This window comes from Tursiops truncatus, chromosome 7 (genome assembly GCF_011762595.2).
Source record: "Tursiops truncatus isolate mTurTru1 chromosome 7, mTurTru1.mat.Y, whole genome shotgun sequence".
NCBI classification, from domain to species: domain Eukaryota; kingdom Metazoa; phylum Chordata; class Mammalia; order Artiodactyla; family Delphinidae; genus Tursiops; species Tursiops truncatus.
This window is the reverse complement of record NC_047040.1, coordinates 76,577,616-76,601,107: the sequence shown is the minus strand read 5'-3', so window position 1 is coordinate 76,601,107 and position 23,492 is coordinate 76,577,616. Positions and strand designations below refer to the sequence as shown.

The following is a 23,492-nucleotide window of genomic DNA, read 5'->3' as shown; positions in this document are numbered from 1 at the left end:
CATTTATTTCAGTACAGAGCCTTGTCTGAATGATTCTTAACAGCATTGTCGCCATCATGACTATGGTGATACGCAACAGTATAATAATTACGTTTGTTCTTGGGTTTTCTTCATTTTAGGTGTTTTAAGGGCAGCTTCTCTAGGTCAGTGAAAAGCCTTTTAAACAGTCAAGTATTCATTTTACAAGGAAGGATTGAGGCGTACCTTTATCTAAACTTCCTCCTGAAACCTCATTAATTTAAGGATTAAATTAAGGAGTTAAAAAGATATCAAACTGTTACAAATTAGATGGAATGAAGCAAGGCAGAGGAAACTGCCAAAGATGGGGTGAGGAGGGAGCCCTTTTGCCCTAAACAAGCACCCAAAGGCTTAAGGTTCAACAGTGCCAGGAAAAATAGAGGGCAGAAGTGAGACGCTGGGGCTGAAACAAAATAATCAACATGGATAGATGGACTAGCCACCCTTGTATTCACCAATTCTACTTCCTACGCAAATATCCTTGTAGCAAGATTTTTTTCACTGCCCCTCCTGACCATCCCCCTTAACATAGACTAATGAAATTACATGGACTGCTGAGGGACAGTAAGGGCAATTAGGAATGCATCTTACAACAGTAGAATGAATTCCCTTTTATTTTGATACTTAGTGGCATACTTCAGCCTAATGATCAGCTCCTGGCTTACCCTAAAGCAAAGTCTTCTAAACAACAAGATCCACTCAAGTACAGAGGGCTCAGCCATTTCTGTTCGTTTATTCTTAAATATAAAACAGCAACCAAGTATCACCAGACATTTAAGAAATAATTTAAGAAAAAAGTTAACAAAAATGTGCAACATGAAAAAGAGACAGAGCCTTGGCTTCAAGATGGCAGAAGCGTAAGATGCGGAGATCACCTTCCTCTCCACAAGTACATTAGAAATACATCTACACGTGGAACAGCTCTTACAGAACACCTACTGAATGCTGGCAGAAGACCTCAGGCTTCCCAAAAGGCAAGAAACTCCCCACGTACCTGGGTAGGGCAAAAGAAAAAAGAAAAAAACAGGACGGGACCGGCACCAGTGGGATGGAACTGTGAAGGAGGAAAGGTTTCCACACACTAGAAGCCCCTTTGTGGGCAGAGACTGCGGGTGGCAAAGGGGGGAAGCTTCAGAGCCGCGGAGGAGAGCACAACAACAGGGGTGCACAGGGCAAAGCGGAGAGATTCCCGCACTGAGGATCAGTGCCAACCAGCACTCAACAGCCCGAGAGGCTTGTCTGCTCACTGGCCGGGGCGGGTGGGGGCTGGGAGCTGAGGCTCGGGCTTTGGAGGTCAGACCCGAGGGAGAAGACTGGGGTTGGCTGCGTGAACACAGCCTGAACGGGTGAGTGCACCACGGCTAGCCAGGAGGGAGTCCAGGAAAAGGTCTGGAGCTGCCGAAGAGACAAGAGACTTTTCCTTGCCTCTGTATTTCCTGGTGCACGAGGAGAGGGGATTAACAGTGTTTCTTAAAGGAGCTCCAGAGACGGGCACGAGCCGCAGCTATCAGTGTGGACCCCAGAGACGGGCATGAGACGCTAAGGCTCCTGCTGATGCCACCAAGAAGCCTGTGTGCAGGCACAGGTCACTATCCATACCTCCCCTCCCAGGAGCCGGTGCAGCCCACCACTGCCAGGATCCCGTGATCCAGGGACAACCTCTCTGGGAGAATGCACGCACGCCTCAGGCTGGTGCAACATAGCGCCAACATAGCCTGCCACTGCAGGCTCGCCCCACATCCATACCCCTCCCTCCCCCCGGCCTGAGTGAGCCAGAGCCCCCGAATCAGCTGCTCCTTTAACCCCATCCTGTCTGAGCGAAGAACAGATGCCCTCCGGCGACCTACACGCAGAGGCGGGGCCAAATCTAAAGCTGAACCACGGGAGCTGTGCAAACAAAGAAGAGAAAGGGAAATTTCTCCCAGCAGCCTCAGGGGCAGCGGATTAAATCTCCACAGTCAACTTGATGTACCCTGCATCTGTGGAATACCTGAATAGACAACGAATCATCCCAAATTGAGGAGGTGGAATTTGGGAGCAAAGATATATATATTTCTTTTCCCTTTTTCTCTTTTTGTGCGTGTGTATGTGTATGCTTCTGTGTGTGATTTTGTCTGTATAGATTTGCTTTTACCATTTGTCCTAGGGTTCTGTCTATCCTTTTTTTTTTTTTACTTTAAAAAATTTTTTTCTTAATAACTATTTTTTATTTTAATAACTTTATTTTACTTTATTTTATTTTATCTTCTTTCTTCCTTTCTCTTTATTTTTTTCTCCCTTTTATTCTGAGCCGTGTGGATAAAAGGCTTTTGGTGCCCCAGCCAGGAGTCAGTGCTGTGCCTCTGAGGTGGGAGAGCCAAGTTCAGGACACTGGTCCACAAGAGACCTCCCAGCTCCATGTAATATCAAACGACAAAAATCTCCCAGAGATCTCCATCTCAACGCCAAGACCCAGCTCCACTCAACGACCAGCAAGCTACAGTGCAGGACACCCTATGCCAAACAATTAGCAAGACAGGAACACAACCCCATTCATTAGCAGAGAGGCTGCCTAAAATCATGATAAGACCACAGACCCCCGAAAACACACCACCAGATGTGGTCCTGCCCACCAGAAAGACAAGATCCAGCCTCATCCACCAGAACACACACACTAGTCCCCTCCACCAGGAAGCCTGCACAACCCACTGAACCAATCTTAGCCACTGGGGACAGACACCAAAAACAGTGGGAACTATGAACATGTAGCCTGTGAAAGGAGACCCTAAACACAGTATGTTAAGCAAAATGAGAAGACAGAAAAACACACAGCAGATGAAGGACCAAGGCAAACACACAGCAGACCTAACAAATGAAGAGGAAATAGGCAGTCTCTCTGAAAAATAATTCAGAATAATGATAGTAAAGATGATCCAAAATCTTGGAAATAGAATAGAGAAAATACAAGAAACGTTTAACAAGGACCTAGAAGAACTAAAGAGGAAACAAACAGTGATGAACAACACAATAAATGAAATTAAAATTTCTCTAGAAGAGATCAATAGCAGAAAAACTGAGGCAGAAGAATGGATAAGTGACCTGGAAGATAAAATAGTAGAAATAATACTGCAGAGCAGAATAAAGAAAAAAAAAAAAGAAAGAATTGAGGACAGTCTCAGAGACCTCTGGGACAACATTAAACACACCAACATTCGAATTATACGGGTCCCAGAAGAAGAAGAGAAAAACAAAGGAACTGAGAAAATATTTGAAGAGATTATAGTTGAAAACTTCCCTAATATGGGAAAGGAAATAGTTACTCAAGTCCAAGAACCACAGAGAGTCCCATACAGGATAAATCCAAGGAGGAACATGCCAAGACACATATTAATCAAATGATGAAAAATTAAATACAAAGAAAAAATATTAAAAGCAGCAAGGGAAAAGCAACAAATAACATACAAGGGAATCCCCATAGGTTAACAGCTGATCTTTCAGCAGAAACTCTGCAAGCCAGAAGGGAGAGGCAGGACATATTTAAAGTGATAAAGAAGAAAAACCTGCAACCAAGATTACTCTACCCAGCAAGGATCTCATTCAGATTTGATGGAGAAATGAAAACCTTTACAGACAAGCAAAAGCTAAGAGAATTCAGCACCACGAAAACACAACAACCCAAAACCTATGGGATGCAGAAAAAGCAGTTCTAAGAGGGAACTTTATAGCTATACAGCCTACCTTAAGAAACAAGAAACATCTCAAATAAACAACCTAACCTTACACCTAAAGCAATTAGAGAAAGAAGAACAAAAAAACCCCCAAAGTTAGCAGAGGGAAAGAAATCAAAAAAGATCAGATCAGAAATAAATGAAAAAGAAATGAAGGAAAGGATAGGAAAGATCAATAAAACTAAAAGCTGGTTCTTTGAGAAGATAAACAAAATTGATAAACCATTAGCCAGACTCATGAAGAAAAAAAGGAAGAAGGCTCAAATCAATAGAATTAGAAATGAAAAAGGAGAAGTAACAACTGACACTGCAGAGATACAAAGGATCATGAGGGATTACTGCAAGCAACTATATGCTGATAAAATGGACAACCTGGAAGAAATGGAAAAATTCTTAGAAATGCACCACCTTCTGAGACTGAACCAGGAAGAAATAGAAAATATGAACAGACCAATAACAAGGACTGAAATTGAAACTGTGTTTAAAAATCTTCCAAGAAACAAAACAGAAATATAGATCAATGGCACAAAAACAGAAATATAGATCAATGGAACAGGATAGAAAGCTCAGAGATAAACCCACGCACATATGGTCACCTTATCTTTGATAAGGGAGGCAAGAATATACAGTAGAGATAAGACAACTTCTTCAATAAGTGGTGCTAGGAAAAACTGGACAGTTACATGTAAAAGAATGAAATTAGAACACTCCCTAACACCATACACAAAAATAAACTTAAAATGGATTAAAGACCTAAATGTAAGGCCAGACACTATCAAACTCTTAGAGGAAAACATAGGCAGAACACTCTGTGACATAAATCACAGCAAGATCCTTTTTGATCCATCTCCTAGAGAAATGGAAATAAAAATAAACAAATGGGACCTAATGAAACTTAAAAGCTTTTGCACAGCAAAGGAAACCATAAACGAGACAAAAGGACAGCCCTCAGAATGGGAGAAAATGTTTTCAAATGAAGCAACTGACAAAGGATTAATCTCCAAAATTTACAAGCAGCTCATGCAGCTCAATATCAAAGAAACAAACAACCCAATCCAAAAATGGGCAGAAGACCTAAATAGACATTTCTCCAAAGAAGATATACAGATTGCCAACAAACACATGAAAGGATGCTCAGCATCATTAATCATTAGAGAAATGCACATCAAAGCTACAATGTGATATCATCTCACACTGATCAGAATGGCCATCATGAAAAAATCTACAAACAATAAATGCTGGAGAGTTGTGGAGAAAAGGGAACCCTCTTGCACTTTTGGTGGGAATGTAAATTGATACAGCCACTATGGAGTACAGTATGGAGGTTCCTTAAAAAACTAAAAATAGAGCTACTATACCACCCAGCAATCCCACTACTGGGCATATACCCTGAGAAATCTACAAGTCAAAAATAGACATGTACCAAAATGTTCATTGCAGCTCTATTTACAACAGCCAGGACATGGAAGCACCCTGAGTGTCCATCAACAGATGAATGGATAAAGAGGATGTGGCACATATATACAATGGAATATTACTCCACCATAAAAAGAAAGAAAATTGAGTTATTTGTAGTGAGGTGGATGGACCTAGAGTCTGTCATATAGAGTGAAGTAAGTCAGAAAGAAAAAAACAAATGCCATATACTAACACATATATATGGAATCTAAGAAAAAAAAAAAAGGTCAAGAAGAACCTAGGGGCAAGACGGGATAAAGACACAGACCTAGTAGAGAATACACTTGAGTATATGGGGAGGAGGAAGGGTAAGCTGTGACAAAGTGAGAGAGTGGCATGGACATAAATACACTACCAAACGTAAAATAGATAGCTAGTGGGAAGCAGCCGCATAGCACAGGGAGATCAGCTCGGTTCTTTGTGACCACCTAGAGGGGTGGGCTAGGGAGGGTGGGAGGGAGGGAGACGCTAGAGGGAAGAGATGAGGCTGTGTGTATATGTATAACTGATTCACTTTGTTGATAAGCAGAAACTAACACACCATTGTAAAGCAATTATACTCTAGTAAAGATGTTAAAAAAAAAAAAGCGACACCAAGATAAATGAAAACCAATGACAAAAAATGACCTTGCATGGTACAGATCATTAAAAAAATCATAAAAGAGAACAAAAAATTAAATTTTTAAAAGAGATTCAAGAAAATATTACATTCATAAAACAAGAAGATGATAGGGAAGAGACACAAAAACTAAACGAGAAAAACTATTGGAAATTAAAGATTTTCATATCAGTAGTTTTAAGGGACATTTGTAATTTTAAATAGAGAAAATCTCTCTACAGTGCAAAGAAAAAGAACAAAAAGATGAAAAAGATGAGTCACTGAATCTCCCTGAAGTGTGACTTCCTGCTAATTGGAGATCTGATTGTAAGAAAACAAAGAAATATAGTCAGAACATGTTTTAAAAATTAATAGAATAATTCTCAAATTTATGAAGGAAAATGATTTGCACTCAAAATTCCAAAGAGAACTAAGAGAAGGAATAATTGACTATATTAATAGGAAGAGTATGGATAAGTGTGGAGTGTGGTATGTGAGATAATTTAGATAATGTCTAAAATTCTGTGGGTCTATTTGTTTGGTCAAAGTATGTTTTACCTTGATTTTTTAAAAAAATGTGGTTTCTTTAGGTGTATCTGTACCAGATTTCCACAGATTGCAGTCACTGTCTGTTGAATCCCCCTGGTCCATAAAGACATTTGAATTTAAGCTTTTTGTTGTGGAACTAATAAGCAATTAAAGGTGATTCCCTCTGAGGAAAGGAACAGGTTGGGGTTCGGAGAGGGGGCTCCACTGTATAAAGAAATATAAATCCTTGGAACTTCTGTTCTAAACACAGTAGCAGTCATCCCTTACAGTATGATAACGATTATGGGACTAAGAGGAGAGAATTGGATTCTAGTTCTGGTAAAACCATTACTAAATTCTGTAGCGTGTCATCTAAGTTCTTTGGATCTCTGTTTCCTTATCTTTGAAATGATGCAACTGGTAAAAAAAAAAAAAAAAAAAACCTGGTATGACTCTATATTCTACTGTTTGTTTATTTTGCAAATGTAGGCCTATCATTTTCTTTGAGAATGAAATGAACTTTAAATTTTCTAGGTCTTATTTTCTTATAATTAAAAAAATAACTTTTATTTTTGCTGATGTAAAAATGCAAGCCTTACCGAATGATTCTCTAGAAGATTTTATCTCCATTCCACCTCTGTTTTCCTGAACATTTTAATAGTACTAAACAATAATTTTAAACAACATTTTGTAGTGGTTTCCAGATAGAGATGGTAAATTTTATAGTCCTCTGTTATTAAATTATACCAGTTATTCTGATTACCTGATGTGTCTGCAGATTCACAGAGGAATTGATAGATGAAGGATGGCCATTCCAACATTGCACAGATGTGAGGATATTGCCATCTTAGATCGGCAGCTGCTCTGGAAGTTCTCACTGCTTCTTGTTATTTGGACTAACACTTTAATTTTGTAGCTGATCAGAAATAGTTGCTTTAAAGATGTTAGCTATTCCTAATGAACGTGAGAACACAGATGGGTCCCATAAGAAATGTCTAACCTGCTGGTTGTTAGATTTCTGTGTGTGTGTGTGTGTGTGTGTGTGCATACATGTGTGCTTTAGCATCTTTTAATTATGAATATCAATTCAACAAGCCAAAAGAAAGTTATAATAGCTTTCTGTAGATAGATAGAAATAAAGAGATTGACAGACAGAGAGAGGGACTGAGGCAGAAACAGAGACAGACAGACAGGGAGAGGAAGAGAGATAAGGAGGAATGAGGAAGTTTCCCAGTCTCTCCCCACCACCAACTTGGGGCTTGTATACCACAAAAAAGTATTGTGAAAATTGAGAACACAAATTACATATTAAATAATATGTTAAGATCGATCTAGTATTTTTATGATTTGGAAGGATAGGGGATTCTGAAATGAGAAAAAAGGTAACAATGAGGCATTCTTTAAAGCTGTGGATATCTGGTTTCTGTTGACAGGTTGTGATAATAATCCCTTGGGTCACCTCCTTTTACCATTTACTGAGTGATCTGGTTTTTGGACAGTGACTGGGGGCAGTGAAGACCTGCTCTGTCCTGTTGTCTCACCTGGTTTGATGAATCCAGGGTCCATTAAATTTCCTTTTAAATGTGAAGTTCTTGGCAGTTAATTAGAACCATTAGCATATGAACCATCCCTTGATTCTAAGGTAAGAAAAATGCCTGGACTCAAGTTTGGAAGAGGCAGTGGAACATGGTTGTGCTAAAGCTACAAGTTTAAGACTATGGTGCCTGCATAAATGCAGTTCAGAAGTTCTGAATTATCCAATTACTTAGCAGAATGACAAAGCATAGTTAGATAGCCTCTAACTATCTAACTATGGGATTTAGTTACTTCATCTTTAAAGTGAGGGTAATAGTAATAGTGGCTAACACTAATACAATGCAGGTTTCTAACTGGTTTTGCGGGTCTCTTTTAAGTGCTTTACATAATATTAGCCCTTTTAATTCTCACAATTCTAAGAGCTAGCTGTTTATTTTCATCTACCTAATAATTATAACTGCTTTAATGTGTTGAGGTGACAATGCATGTAATGTACTGATTATTGTGCTTGGCACTTAGCATGCGCTTAACAAATACTAGCTGTTATTAGTGTATCTCCTCTTCCAGGGTCCTCTATGGGCATTTAGTATGGCAGGTGCCTAGTAAATCTTGCCTGCTTAACTGATTTCTGAAATAAAATTCTCAGACCTGGAAGAGTTATTGTGAAGAGTAACTGCAAAATCCGATCCCAGGAGGCAATAAATAAATAGCAGTCAAAGATAGGATTGAAGCCAACCAAAATAGAAACACAGTAAAACTATATTGGTGAAATATTTATAAATCTTGTTTAAGAGAAAGGTGAAGGTAAAAGAGGGAAGGCAAAGGAATACCATGTCATGATAAATATATCGTATAATTGCACACATTGTACACAGTGCTAAACACTGAAATGCCACTTTGCAGAAAGTGCATCTAGCTTAAAAAAAGGGTGGTAAGATTCTTCTATTTCCTTTAACTTCTAGTTAAAAAATTCTAGTGTCACTGCTGATTTTTGTTAGGTGTTCTTGGCTATGTTGAGCGGTCATCCTCCCCTTTCCCCTTAGTTTTTTGATCAGCTTTGACTGTTATTTTTTCTTGGCTGATTCTTAGAGAAATTGAAAAGTGAGTGCTTTTTTCATTTGAGTATGAAAAATAGTAACAATTTAAAAATGTTTCCAATCCTAGCCTTAGTCCCTTGAGTGAAAAAGATGAAACATTATTATTTTTTGTTCTTTAGAGACCAGACTTCATTTTTAGTATGTGATGTCTTGTTGTTTTTAGTGATTTTTATAAATGCTTAATTGGAGAATTTCTATTTTTTTATGTAGAAGGACACATTGATTTCTCATTTAGAAATATTTGAATTCCAGTTCTCTTTTCTTGTCATATGAGGAGAATATGTTGTTTTGAACACTGATAGTTTGTCAGTTCCTTCACAATAATTTGTACAAATGATAATTGTACATAAATTCATAAACTGCTGGTGGGAATCTAATGATGCATCATGATGTTTTTGATTTATTTCTGAATCATTTACAGTCTGTTGAAATGTACCAGGACTAATTGTTTAATGTAACCTGTAACTTCCTCAACTCCAAAAACATGTTCAGTAAAATAGAATATTTATTTTTAAAAAATGATGAAGGACTAGCTTATGTTTTGTGAGAGTTTATAATATAAGAAGTGGTTGTATGGGTTATTAAATAGTTTGTGTTTTATCTGTGTTTAGAAATCCTTTTCATATTAAAAATAATGAAATTAGTTAAATAACCTTTTACTACTTCTCTTATTGTGATCCAAACAGTTTTCTAGAGCTGCCTAAAATAACGTTGGGTCCTTAGCTTACATTTGCCTAGTACTCCTGTTGCCTCCCATTCTGAAGTTTTGTGTTTGAATATTTTTTAAAAGTGATTAAAAAGAAAAGTTTAACTTAAACTTCAACAGCCTTGCAAGAAATTTCTACATGAGAAATAATTACAATCAAGTAATAACTCCTGCTGTGTCTGGGAACCATGTATGAGGTTAACCATTTTCAACCAAGGTTACATTAAGTCACAGACAGACAATTGATCTTTTTGTATTGTTGCATCTAACTGCCAAAATTCCACTTATAATTATTTTATAGTGTGATAGTCCACCGATAATTAACCTTGTAAACTCACTTTGTGAACAGTTTTCATTTTATTTAAAAGTGCTTTGGAAGTTAGTAGCTCACAAAAATATTCACCATCATTGTAAATATAAAACCAAGATATAGAAAGATTTAGCATTATCATTGGTTTTGCAGTGTGTTTTTGACTAACACTAAATCAAAGATATATACTCTTTCCTGTCACAGGGCAGGGCTGATGCCCACTATGTGTGTGTGTGTGTGTGTGTGTGTGTGTGTGTGTGTGTGTGTGCGCGCGCCCGTGCGCGCATGAGCATGCGTGTTCCACAGAGGGCTTCTACTGAAAGTTGAGTTTTTCTTTTCATGGATTTCCTGGGTATTTATTTATTTATTTTATGGAATCTTGATTTACAATATTGTGCTTTAGGTATACAGCAAAATGATTCAGTTATACATACATATATATACACATACAAATTATTTTTCAGATTTTTATCCATTGTAGGTTATTATAAGATTGAATATAGTTCGCTGTGCTATACAGTAAGTCCTTGCTGTTTATCTATTTTATATATAGTAGTGTGTATCTATTAATCCCATACTCCTAATTTGTCCCCCCCACCACTTCCCCTTTGGTAACCATAAGTTTGTTTTCTATGTCTGTGAGTCTGTTTGTTTTATAAATAAGTTCATTTGTATCATTTTTTTATATTCCACGTATAAGTGATGTCATATAATATTTGTCTTTCTCTGTCTGACTGACTTCACTTAGTATATAATCTCTAGGTCCATCCATGTTGCAACAAATGGCAATATTTCATTCTTTTTTACGGCTGAGTAATATTCCATTGTGTATATATACCACATTGTCTTTATCCATTCCTCAGTTGATGGACACTTAGGTTGCTTCCATGTATTGGCTATTATTGTAAGTAGTGCTGCTGTGAACATTGAAGTGCATGTATCTTTTCCAATTAGAGTTTTCATCTTTTCCAGATATATGCCCAGGAGTGGGATTCCTGGATCATATGGTAGTTCTATTTTTAGTTTTTTAAGGAACCTCCATACTGTTTTCCATAGTGGCTGTATCAATTTACATTCCTGCCAATAGAGTAGGAGGGTTCCCTTTTCTCCACACCCTCTCCAGCATTTATTATTTGTAGACTTTTTGATGATGGCTATTCTGACTTGTGTGAGGTGATACCTCATTATAGTTTTGATTTGCATTTCTCTAATAATTAGTGATGTTGAGCATCTTTTCATGTGCCTGTTATGTATATGTCTTCTTTGGAGAAATGTTTATTTAGGTCTTCTGCCCATTTTTGATTGGGTTATTTGTTTTTTTGATATTAAGCTGTGTGAGTGGTTTGTGTAGTTTGGAAATTAAGCCCTTGTCGGTAGCATCATTTGCAAATATTTTCTCCCATTGTGTAGGTTGTCTTTTCATTTTGTTTATGGTTTCCTTTGCTGTGCAAAAGCTTATAAGTTGGATTAAGTCCCATTTGTTTAGTTTTGCTTTTATTTCTTTTGCCTTGGAAGACTGATCTAAGGAAATATTGCTACTATTTATGTCAGAGAATGCTTTACCTATGTTCTATTCTAGGATGTTTATGTTGTCATGTCTTATATTTAAGTCTTTAAGCCATTTTGAGTTTATTTTTGTGTATGGTGTAAGGGAGTGTTCTAACTTTAGTGGTTTATACGCGGCTGTCCAGCTTTCTCCTGGGTGTTTTTTTTTTTTTTTTTTTGTGGTACGCGGGCCTCTCACTGTTGTGGCCTCTCCCGTTGCGGAGCACAGGCTCCGGACGCGCAGGCTCAGCGGCCACGGCTCACGGCCCCAGCCGTTCCGCAGCATGTGGGATCTTCCTGGACCGGGGCACGAACACGTGTCCCCTGCATCGGCAGGCAGACTCTCAACCACTGCGCCACCAGGGAAGCCCTCTCCTGGGTGTTTTTAAGTGTGGCTCTCCATGATCCCTTGGGCACCACTCAAGTTACTTATTTTATGATAATTCAGATTTATTCTTGACTGTTAGCTGTTTTATTAACTTTAGAGTTTGTTTTGACCTTTTGTTGCACCAAATTAAGTTTTGGTCTAAGTTTTTTAAATTTCCCTATCTAAAACCTTATCTTCATTATAACTTTATTTTCAGGTTTAATTCAATAGTTTTGAGTTTTTAGCCAATCTTCCAGGTTCACACCTTCAATTTATTAGAAAGTTCATGAATTCCTACCTTTTTGCTGATACCCATATATAGCGCTCCCTTTGCAGGGCCAGGTGTGTTTATTGAAATGGCCTGATGCCAACAACATTTCACCAACAACAACTCTTCATATACTCTTTTACTCTTCTCACTCCTCTTCACAATAACACACCCTAAAACTCCCCCATTTAGTCACTTTTTAGCTGATGTTATTTTCTGTCCATCTATATTTTTATCATATATGTATTTAGTATTTGCCTAGGAAAAAAAATTATGTGATTTTAATAAAGTTGTATGCATTTGTATTTTATTATAAATCTGTAAATACCCATGCATTTTTAATTGGCCAGAGGGCTACATTTCACAATAACTTGATATATAAAATTGTGGGCCAATAAAATGTTGCCACATTTTAATACAGAAGTGCATTTCATTGCTGCATGAAATGATTCCTGCTTAAGCAGTCAGTATACATAATCAGTTAATAAATCTGGCTAGTGGTTTTGGGGTCTACTTGGTTTAAGACACTATGTAAATGCAGGATCAGTAGCTTCCAAAATTTCGTTAAGAGGCACATACTTACAGATGGGTTTTCAGCAACGGTTCATGTGCACTGCATGCAATTACTTAGTGCTTTTGCAATTCTAAAGCCCTGGGGGTCCACGTGGCAAAATCCTTTTTTCTCTGGGTCTGCCCGTCTTTCTTTCTGTCAAGTCTCTGCCTTACTGAAGTCTCATACTATTAAAAAGATGACTTTCTCATTCCTGCTTCTGGGGGTTATGTCCTCGTTCGAGATGAACAACATTTGCACAATAGAGCTACATATTTTCATAAGGCCAAGCCATTCTGTCAAGAATTCTGTCTCTTATACCATAAAAAATATAAATGTCAAATCTTTCCATGTGAACAATATTACAAATTTTTTAATAAGGGGCATTAATAAGAGACATATTGTTATCTTGTAGAATATTTACTTTTTCTTGTCTGTGTTTTTCAGCAAAGGCATTCAGACTGTGTTATTCTGGCTGTATTCTATAGGAAAATAGCCTTTACCACTGTGCGGGGGCTTCAAGGACAGTGAGCTTCTTCAGTAGCTAAAATTCTCATCTGATGATATGCTTGGCTGATTGCCATCAAGCAAGTCATTCAGAATACTTAAGAATTCTGATTTCACACACTGTGTGTCAGTCTCAGGGTAAAAGTTCACACTGCACCCCAATTTCAAACTTTTTCACGTGTTACTTTCTCAATCCAGGTTCACACCTTCAAGTCATTAGGAATTTCATGAATTCCTGCCTCCTTGCTGACACCCATATATATAGAGCTGCCTAGGCAGGGCCAAGTGGCCCAATACCAACATCAACGACAACAAAAGGGAAGGAAGCGAAGAAAAGGAGATCGTATTCCCCAGAATGATTCCGTGCTGTGGTTGGCCTGTCCTCCCTCCCTTTAAGCAGCTGCAGTCCTGTGGCTTGTTGTGCCTCAGACCCCTTCACTGACCTTGGCTTACAGTGCTGTTAAATATGGATAAGGCAAAGCTTTCCTTTTTCCTTCCAACAAGTCTCGGGCGTGAGATTGTGTCACTGGCATTTAGCCTCTGACCCTCAGCTCTGTTTCTCCTTGAAATGGCACTAATCAAGTTGTCCCGCTTATTGATGCTCATGAAGCATTTAACATAAGTACATACATTTTTCTTTCTGCAGTTTAATGAATCCTTCCTTTTATCTTCCTAAATTGTAGATGTATATCTACATCCATCTGTCTTTAATAGATTATGAAATGCGAGAAGGCAGTCAAACGTAGTTCTTTTTGTGCTGTACCTAGCAAAATATCCTACACAATTAAGTCCTTCCTACATGCATTAATTAGATTGCACATGTACAGAGAGGTCCCCTAGGCCTTCCAAAGCTGTAGACGCTACTTTGGAAAATGATGCAGGCCCAAAAGGATTTAGGTCAGTCAAATTTTTATCTGGCTTTCCCAGAAGGATAGTTGAAAATGCCTTTCTCCTGTGCTGTATTAATTTCTTCCTTGTGATTTTCTTTCCTCTCACGTTCCATTGTCAGCTCGTCAAAGATTGTGCACTTTCTGTACTTCTTGTCAAACTCATTGGGTATTTGAAATAGCAATGTCTTTGTGATTTTCACCAGAGTGGCCCAAGAGTTCTGCCACCTCTGTCATTTTAAAGAATTTGTCTGCAACTTGTTTCCTTTGCAAGGGATGTAAGTCACAGGGTTTAAGATTGAAAGGGATCTTGAGGGTGATCCTGTCACCCACCTTCCCTCAGTCAAAGTGGTGCCTAATCTACACCCAAGACTGACATCTTTCTTTAAAATAAAGTTACTCCACATCGTATAGTCCATTACCTACTCCACACTGCCAATAGGGGGATCTCACTAAATATAATTCTGGGCATGTAACTCCTGGGTGTAAAAACCTATGAAAGTTCTACAGGTTAAATTTCAGTTTCTTTAGTATTGATATATCATTCAAAACCCTTCATAGAAATTTATCCCAATGAGCTTTGCAGCCTCACTTCTCATTTGTTACCCCCTCCTAATCTATTTTAAGGATTCACTGAATTATCTTTTTGTTACCTGGACATGTCATAGATATCCATGACTGTTTGCTCACACTGCTTTGTAGCCTTGAATTACCTATCTTGTCCTTTCAAGGATCAGCTTAAATGCTAACTCTTTTTACAGGATTTCCCCAATCTCCAGGACAGAATTTTTTCTATTCCTTTTTCCAGTTCCCACAGTACTTTGTTCTTATTGCTGTTGCTAACTTATACCATGTTATCATGGTTGTGTCTTCCTCTGTGTCCGATTTTAAATTATAATCTTTTTCACAGTGGAGGCATCACATTCCTCATTGTTCCCCGAGGTCTACTAAAGTCCATAATATAGCTAGTTGTTCAATAAATGTCTTGAAAACATTGATTCAGTAGGATAAAGGGCTGTGAATTTAATGATGTTCTATTGAATGAATCTTTGTGACACTCCTCATGTCTGTTTCTAGAATACGATGGGAATATAAAAATATTACCATAATCTATTCCAAAGATAATCACCACAAATTTATCAAAATAGTGGGTTCAAGAGGGTGTTTAAAAAACATTTAATTCCGTCAACAAACCACAACTTGAAATCCCTTTCAGCATTTCTGGACAGTGGACCTTCAACTTCTTGAATTCTTCATTTGGCCCTTTCTTAGGGAAGCCCATTCTATTTTGTCATTCTTTACAGTAAGAGGGCTTTTCCTTATGCTGAGCTTAAATTCTGCTCCTTGTGACTTTTCTCATTGGTCTTATTGGTCTTAGTCCTGCTTTTTGGGAGCACAGAAAACAAATTTAAGCTGTTTTCCACATTGTCAGTTCAACATTCAGGTTTCTGCTATATATTCTGTTTTACAGGCTGAATGGCCCCGAATTCCACTGTGTGTGTGTTTGTATGTGCACATAAATACACACACACACACACACACACACACGTATATATATATATCCATGTTTTATACACATATATATAAAACTTCTGTGTTAGTGCACGATCAGCCAGAAAGCAATCGGAAATCATTTTAACTGGATATAAGATAACTTGCATAGATAGAGGTAGAGACAGAGACAGAAAAATAGGTTACCATATAAACAATTGACATTCTGGTCAGTATATGTTCATATGTATAATTTTAGAACTTACATAAATAAAGGATGACAAATATTGCGTTATACTTCTAGATTTTAAATTCTAGGATGATCACATTTTCTGGTTATTTTATTGCTATGCAAGAAATTATCCATACATTTAGTGGCTTAAAAATAGCAATTTATTATAATCTCTCATCGTTCTGTGGGTTGACAGAGCTCAGCTGGGAGATTCTCATTTGGGGTCTCTCATGTAGTTGCCATCAGGTGGTGGCTGGGACCAGAGTCGTCTAAAGGCCGGATGAACTGGACGTCCAGTATGGTTTCTTTAGTCACATGTCTGATGCCTTGTGCTCCTCAAAATGGCCACTCTCTCCAGTAGAGTGACCTGAACTTCTTCCATGGCAGCTGAGGTCTCCAAGAGGCAGAAGACAGAAGATGCGAGTTAAGGGTTACTCCTGGACTGGTACAGTGTTGCTTCTATCATATCCTCTTGGTCAAAGGAGTCCTAGGGTCTGCTCAGATTCCAGGAGGCAAAGAAATAGCTTCATCTTGTGATGGGCGAAATGTCAAGCTCACATTGCAGTAGACCATGCAGGATGGGACATGTTGCGGTCATCTTTGGAAGATACAACCTGCCACACTCTATATTTGGATGGTGTAGTGGAGTTAAGGATACACTTTCAATCAGTTTTAACGTATTCTCAGAAGAAGTAAATACAAATGTGTACGTTTAAACAGTGGTGTAAAACATGAAGAAAGCACCAAAATTGACCATAAAACATAATAGGAAACTAACTCACATCCTCTACCTAAAGTTCATCACATATTTACACTACATTTCTAATTGGATCTCATGATTTGAAAGGTCCCAGTTCTAAATTTAGGCTCAAAAGAAACTTCACTTAAAAAAAAAGCTAATATCTAAATAATCTTTAGTTTCTGGAAATTCATTTTTAGTGTGTAATATAATCTCTCCTACTGTTAAAGCAATTTCATTACTTGGAGTCTAACTTTAAAAATAACCCTTCATACAATTAAATATAACTAAACTACTAGGTATTTCCTTTTATGAAATACAAATTTTTCCATTTGAGCCATTTTTAATGTATTGTAATTTCCTAAATGTTAATTCTTTCCATTTCTCTCCTCTGAATTCCTTTGAATTTTTTTTCATTTTAAGTATTATTTGACATATGGACCCTAACATTTGCTAATATATTCTGGTCAAATAATCATTAAATCCTTGACAGAGAAACATTTTCTTTATTCTTACCTGCAAATTCTCAAGTAGTTGTATGTATCACTTAGAAATTGTGTCCAGTGTTTGCCCAGAGTGGCCTGAAGAAATCAGTGCTTTTATTTTTCCCTCACAAAATATGAAGTCTTGATGTCAGCAGTCCAAGCCTGAGAAGCCTGGCTCTTTAATGTCACCAGGGATCTTGGATTCTTGTAGACATTTTAAGATCTCAAAATAGCTGCCAGAGTTCCAATCATATCTACATGTTGGGCAGGCAAAGGCCAAAGAGCATAAAGTACATATAGCATCTAAGGCCGGAGAGAATAAATATTGGGGAGGCAACTGGTAGGTCCAGCCATACCACATCAAAAAAATCACATTTTATTAACTTTTTGAGAATTTACTCTTACTGCTTATTTATGCCCCAATTTTGTCTATACTAGTCTCCAGCTCTTTTAATGCTGAAGTTCTGCCTGATTTATAGCTCTGTATTTGGTTCTTACATATGCAGTGTGTTGCTTTTGTTCCCTCTGAGTTTTCAAACTAGTATTCTTTCTTTTTGAATGATAAGATTATATATATATACATATATATATATATATATTGCAGAAGGTTTGCAAAATTAAGTAAAATATTTACTTAATTTATTAATTAAGTAAAAAAAAAAAATATTAAAAAAAAAAAATATTCATATTACTTATATTTTTACATTATTCAGAGATCATAACTATTACCATTTTGTTATATAGTCTTCCAGTCTTTCTGAATTTTATACATATATTTGTGTATATGTAAATACATGTGTGTATACATATTTATAATTATTTACACAATTGCTACTTTATTCATCATGTTATTTTAGAAAGTATATTGTTTTAAAAATATATTGATATATTGAAGATTTCTGCATATAAATAAATACTGTTTGAGACATGAGTTTTGTGGCTGCCTGGCATTCTATCACCTACACAAACCACACCTTACTTTGTTGATCTCTAATTGTTAGACACTCTAGTTGCTTTTAAGGATTTACAGTTATAAATATTATAAATGACACTGATGAAGTTCTCTGAACATAAATCTGCCTGAATCTCTAATCTGTTCTTGGAAAAACTTCATGAAAGTGAAGTAAGCAGAAGATAGGATATGTAAAGCAAGAGGTGAAATTTTTACAGTGAGTAGAAAGTAATGAGGGAAGGATATAAAATAAGTCATGCTTTACTGTGTGTTTGCTGAGAGTGGGGTTAAGTGAGTTAAGCAAACATGTTTCACCTTTCATCTCTGAGGATGAAGGAACCAACATCTTCTCATATCTCTGCCAGTGGATTAGAAGCAGGGGATGAAGGTGAAGGCATTCAGTGTTCTTTACAGGAGAGGCTAGTGAATGTTTGGAACAATCACTTTGCCAGTTCCTTGAACATTCAGTGGAAAAAAAGTGAAATAAAGTAAAGGGAACAAAGAATTGACTGAAAACCCACTTGAGTTAGGAAACAGGTCTTGACTTCTCAACTGGATGAACAGAGAAGAGGGACGGATGAAACAGTCTTCAGTTAGGGAATGCCACAATGTAGACACTGTCTGCAAGGTAAGCACACTGTCAAAAATCAAGGGGTGAGGGTGTTCAGGATCTTGGTCAAGGCATTGCCTACTGTTTGAACCTGATATGGAATTATGCAGTGACTTAAATTGGCTAATGGACTTCAGGAGAATTACATTTTTAAATGCAATGTTGAGGAGATCCTGATTCGGCATGCTGTTCATGATAGAAATTATCATAGGATTATTACCAAGCCATATTTACAATAGAAAGTGTACAAGGAGTTGACTTAGGATTCTTGAATGCCAAATGAAAATGGGGAGGGAGAGAGAGAGAACACAGTGATGACTTTAGAAGTTATAGATTCATCAGCTTGCTTTGATATCTAGGAAAATAGAATAAATCAAAAAGACATTTTTCATACACCTCAAAGATCAGAACAAATGGGGGTAACAACCAACATGGCTTTAAAAGAAGTAAGTCACGGCAAGTTCATCTAATTTTATTATCTGACACAATGACAGGACTTAAATATGAGGGGAAGCAAAAGAGTTCATATATCTTCATTTCAGTAAGGTTTAGTTTTTATCTCATATGACATTCTCATCAACCAGTAAAGAAAATGTAGTCTTGGGTAAAGGGAGGCATGGTTTGTCATGTGTTATTGAATCAGTGACCTGCCAGGGCAGACCAACTGAGACTCCAGAAGGGTTGATTGGGTGCTTATACTGAATAATATTTGTATTAATCTCCAGAACTTAATAATACAAAATATGGATTCTGCAGACTAGGAAAGTTGCTAAGTCTGTGTGAATTTGCAAGAATACAAAGTAAATATAGGAAAAAGGAAAGGTGGCTAAAGTAACTTGAAGACTGTTGAAAACTATCAATTAAAGTGGCACTTAAAATGCTAATATCTAACGTAATAAAATGTAAATGGTAGTATCTAGACATACTGACGCATTGTTGCTATAAATTAGAAATGAGACTTGGTAGGGGCGCTTGGATTATTCAGGGGGCTCTGTAGTGTTTTCTGTCTTTGCTTGCATCACTCGTCATGTAGTAATCAATCCCCTTGTATGTTCTCAGTTACAAGACTGTAACATATCTTCATCTATTTTCTTCCTTAGGTCCTGTAAAATCTGAACTGTTGCTTCCTAAGAAAATAGGAAGTGTTAATTCCTCCAAAAATAAATATTTTACTAAAACTGCTCTGTTTCCATGCTTTTCCATATGAACAATTTTTTATTTCAAGGTCAAATTTTTGGCTAACCTCTTTGTAGACATTTTAAAAGGTAAACTCAACACTTATAACACCAAGAATGCATAAAACTCAATTCAAGACATGACAATATGAAGAACTGGGGCCAAGTCAGGACACAAACACGCAAAAAATACTGTGTCACAACTGCAAATGGCTGCAGTGACTGTAAAATATAAACTGATTGTGGGGTTGTTCAAATGTGAAAATTTTGTGCATCTGTGTTAATAAAATATAGTTGAGCAAATTTTAACAGCCTCATGCTATTTGATCCAGTAATTTCCCTTCTGGGTATTTTATCCTGAGGAAACAATCATGATATGGCAGAAGATACATTCAGAAATACGTTTGCAGTGTTTTTTATTTTTTGGTAACTGATACTTGCTAACAGGTTATAGATAAAAAATATTAAATCAATGATTACATCTATGGGATACCAATCAGTGAAATAATTTTGCATTGTAATGATAAACAAACATAATGTTGTCACAGAATGAAATTCACAATAGAGTAAAAAAAAAAAGAATCTAATTATGAGTTTATATTGTATAATTCTTTAAATAATGGTTTGGAAATAAAGACAGTAAATATATTGTTTGAAATGAAATATATTGTTTTAGGAATTAAGGGCGATTTTTATTTTTTAATGTGTCTTTTTTTTCCTGAATTTGAAAAAAACAGAAGTTGGTAATTTTGATTTAGAAAAACAGTTATATAAGGAAGAAACAGTTATACTGATGACCTTCAAGGACTGTTTGATAATCTTTTTTTTTCTTTAATTGCTGAACACTTTTATTTATGCATATCACTTTATTATTTAACTTTACGTTGCTGAATTCACTGACTTTAATATTGTTTATATGGTTTATTTAAAAACCCAAAGCTAAATTCCATATTTACTTTCATTCTTTATTTTATGAATTTAATATGCATATATAAATATGTTATTAAAAAGATATCTGATTTAAATATATGCATATTTAATATATGAATTATATATAATTTATAAAATGCAGGAGAATGTATATATATATCTGGATTTTTGGTATTTTAGTTGTCCAAAAACATTGAGCAATGATTCTGATTTGTTTTTTAACTTCTTAATTTTTTTCTTAATTTAAAAACATGTCATTGATTATCTCTTTGGCTATTTTTCTGTGATCCCAAAATATCTCAATGAAAGTAAGACATTTATTTATTTCTACCTATTGCCTCTAATTTAAAATTTTGATATAGCTTCAGCATACAGAAAATTGTAATTATTATACTTCAGAACCCTGAATACTCTCTGTCCAGTTTCGTTAGTTATTTACATTTTACCCCTTGTGCTTTATTATTTCTGCTTGCTCTTTCTCTCTCCATATATGCTCATATATATATATAGATAGATAGATAGATATGCATTGTATAATTACATAATTATATATACATATATGTATGTATATATGTGCATATATATAATGTTTCCCTGAATCCTTTGAGAATAAGTTACATACAACATGCTTCTTTACTTGAAGTACTTTAGTGTGTATTTCCTAAGGATAAGGACATTTTCCTATATAACCACAGTACAGTTGTAAAAATTAAGAATATCATTTTTAACAAAATACTGTTATGTAACTCACGGTGCATCTAGGATCACCCGTGCATTTCGTTGTCATGTCTTTTGAAAAATTCCTTCAATCTGGAACATTTCTTCAGTTTTTAATGACTTTGAAGAGTTCAGGCCAGATATTTTTAGACTTTCATCAATTTGGGTTTTCCTGATATTTCCTAATTATTGATTCAGTTTATACATTTTTGGCAGACTTATCACAGAAGTGATGTGTCCTTCTCAAGGGCATCATACTTGGGGACTTGTCATGTGTGTTTGTGCCGTTTTGATGATGTTGTCTTCAATCATTTAGTTAAGGTGGTCTCTGCCAAGTTTCTCCATTGTTTTCTCCATTGTAATTAGTAAGTGATTTGGGGAAGATACTTCAAGACTATGGAAATATCTTGTTTGTCAGCACACTTTCATCCATGAGTGTTGATCCGCAGGTGTTTTCTTGACTAAATCAGTTAACTATAATATGTGCTTAGTGGTGATTTTCTAACTCCAAGGTATATTCTACAGAAGGGAAGAGTTTTCCAATTCTTCCTTATATACTTTCTTTTATTTATATTTTATATTCTGTAATGAAGTTTAATTCTTTATAATTATTTATTCTGATTTTCCAATTGTCCCAGATTTGACTTTTGAGAATCTCTTGAAGCTGAGGCCTAAGTTCTTTTGACTTAGTACACCTATCACCCCAGGAGGTATCTCTCTGAAAGATGTGTCCATTGTAAATGAAAAATCATGATTTGAGATGATTAATGCTTATGACTGTGTACCAGTCAACTGTGTTTTTGAATTTCTCCTTTAGCTTTAAAAAGTATCAAATATATATTTAAATACCTGGAAATTCAAGCCCATGAAATTTTAAAATGTATATGTAGGTTAAAATATGGTAATCAATAACACCTGATTAGGAGAGTATAGTGAAATGTAGTTAGAAGCAGTCACTTCAACTAATGAAATATGCTCTTGGAGGATAATTAATATTATTCTTCCTGTTTCACAGCAAAGAGGTCTGATTGTAGTTGGTAGGTAAAGGGGTTTTTTGGATCAGGAGCAAAACTCTCTGGTGCTTGACAACTGCAGAGTAGAAGACAATTTGCAAAAGTAGGAATTAGATGAGTGCAGGAGGCATGTCCCATGTGAGACTGGCAACCATTTCTCTGCTCTCTGGAAGTTGCAAACCCAGCCTTAAGATATCTTTGCTCTTTCAAAAAAAAAAAAAAAAAAGAAATTAGAACTCTTATGAGAAATCTCTTGCTTTTGAATATTTTTTAACATGCCCCAGTTTGCAACTTCTGCCCTGCATGAGGTGTAGGGACTAGTAGGTGTTGTAGTGGAAGAAACTGGGGTCGGAAAAAGCTGGCTCTGAGTCCAGGATCACCCCTATTAGCTGTGTCAAATTGGGCAAGTCATGGAATTAGTGTTAACTTCAGTTCTCTTGCCTAAGAGGATGACTATGCTAAAGCATGAAGAAATACACAGATCTGCTAATTGTCATAACTTTATAATTCTATTGAAATTATATGTAGACATGAGTTTGTATCTTCTATTAATCTCTGAGTTTTAAACTTAGAAAAATGAAATTTATAAAATTACATGGTTTCGTAAAAACTTTTTGACTTACTTTTGACCTTTAACTATAAATTCACTAACTACCTCTAGTTTCCTCCTTTTGAGAAACTCTCTGTTGAGGATTAGTAAAATCATTCATTCCTGTACCAGGTAGAGGCCAGTGCCATCCTGTTGTCTTTCACACACTAGAGGAAGATAAATCAATTAGACGTTTGACTCAGAATGCCTGTTCTGCTGTTGAACTGTTGATTTGGTAAGCTAGTTATTTATGCTTAGTCCTATAAACAACTAAATATCTGGGCGGAAATTCTGCTGGTTGCTGAAAACTAATGTCTCTCTAAAGATGCTTGCTACTTTGTTATTGTCCATAGTGTGTTTAATCTGTCTGAAACAACATGTGGTACTTTGAAGGGTTACTTTAATTATCATTAGGTTGTGTTTTGTTTTGTTTCATTTGAACAGTTCTTTTATAAAACAGTATACCCAGAAGCATAA

General features: G+C 36.3%; 1 protein-coding gene across 1 annotated transcript in view; it reads left to right on the top strand.

Moving 5' to 3' along the window:
• GALNT13 (polypeptide N-acetylgalactosaminyltransferase 13) overlaps nucleotides 1-23,492 on the top strand; it is a 559,439-nt gene that overhangs the window by 10,425 nt on the left and 525,522 nt on the right. The gene's annotated exons all lie outside the window — the stretch shown is intronic.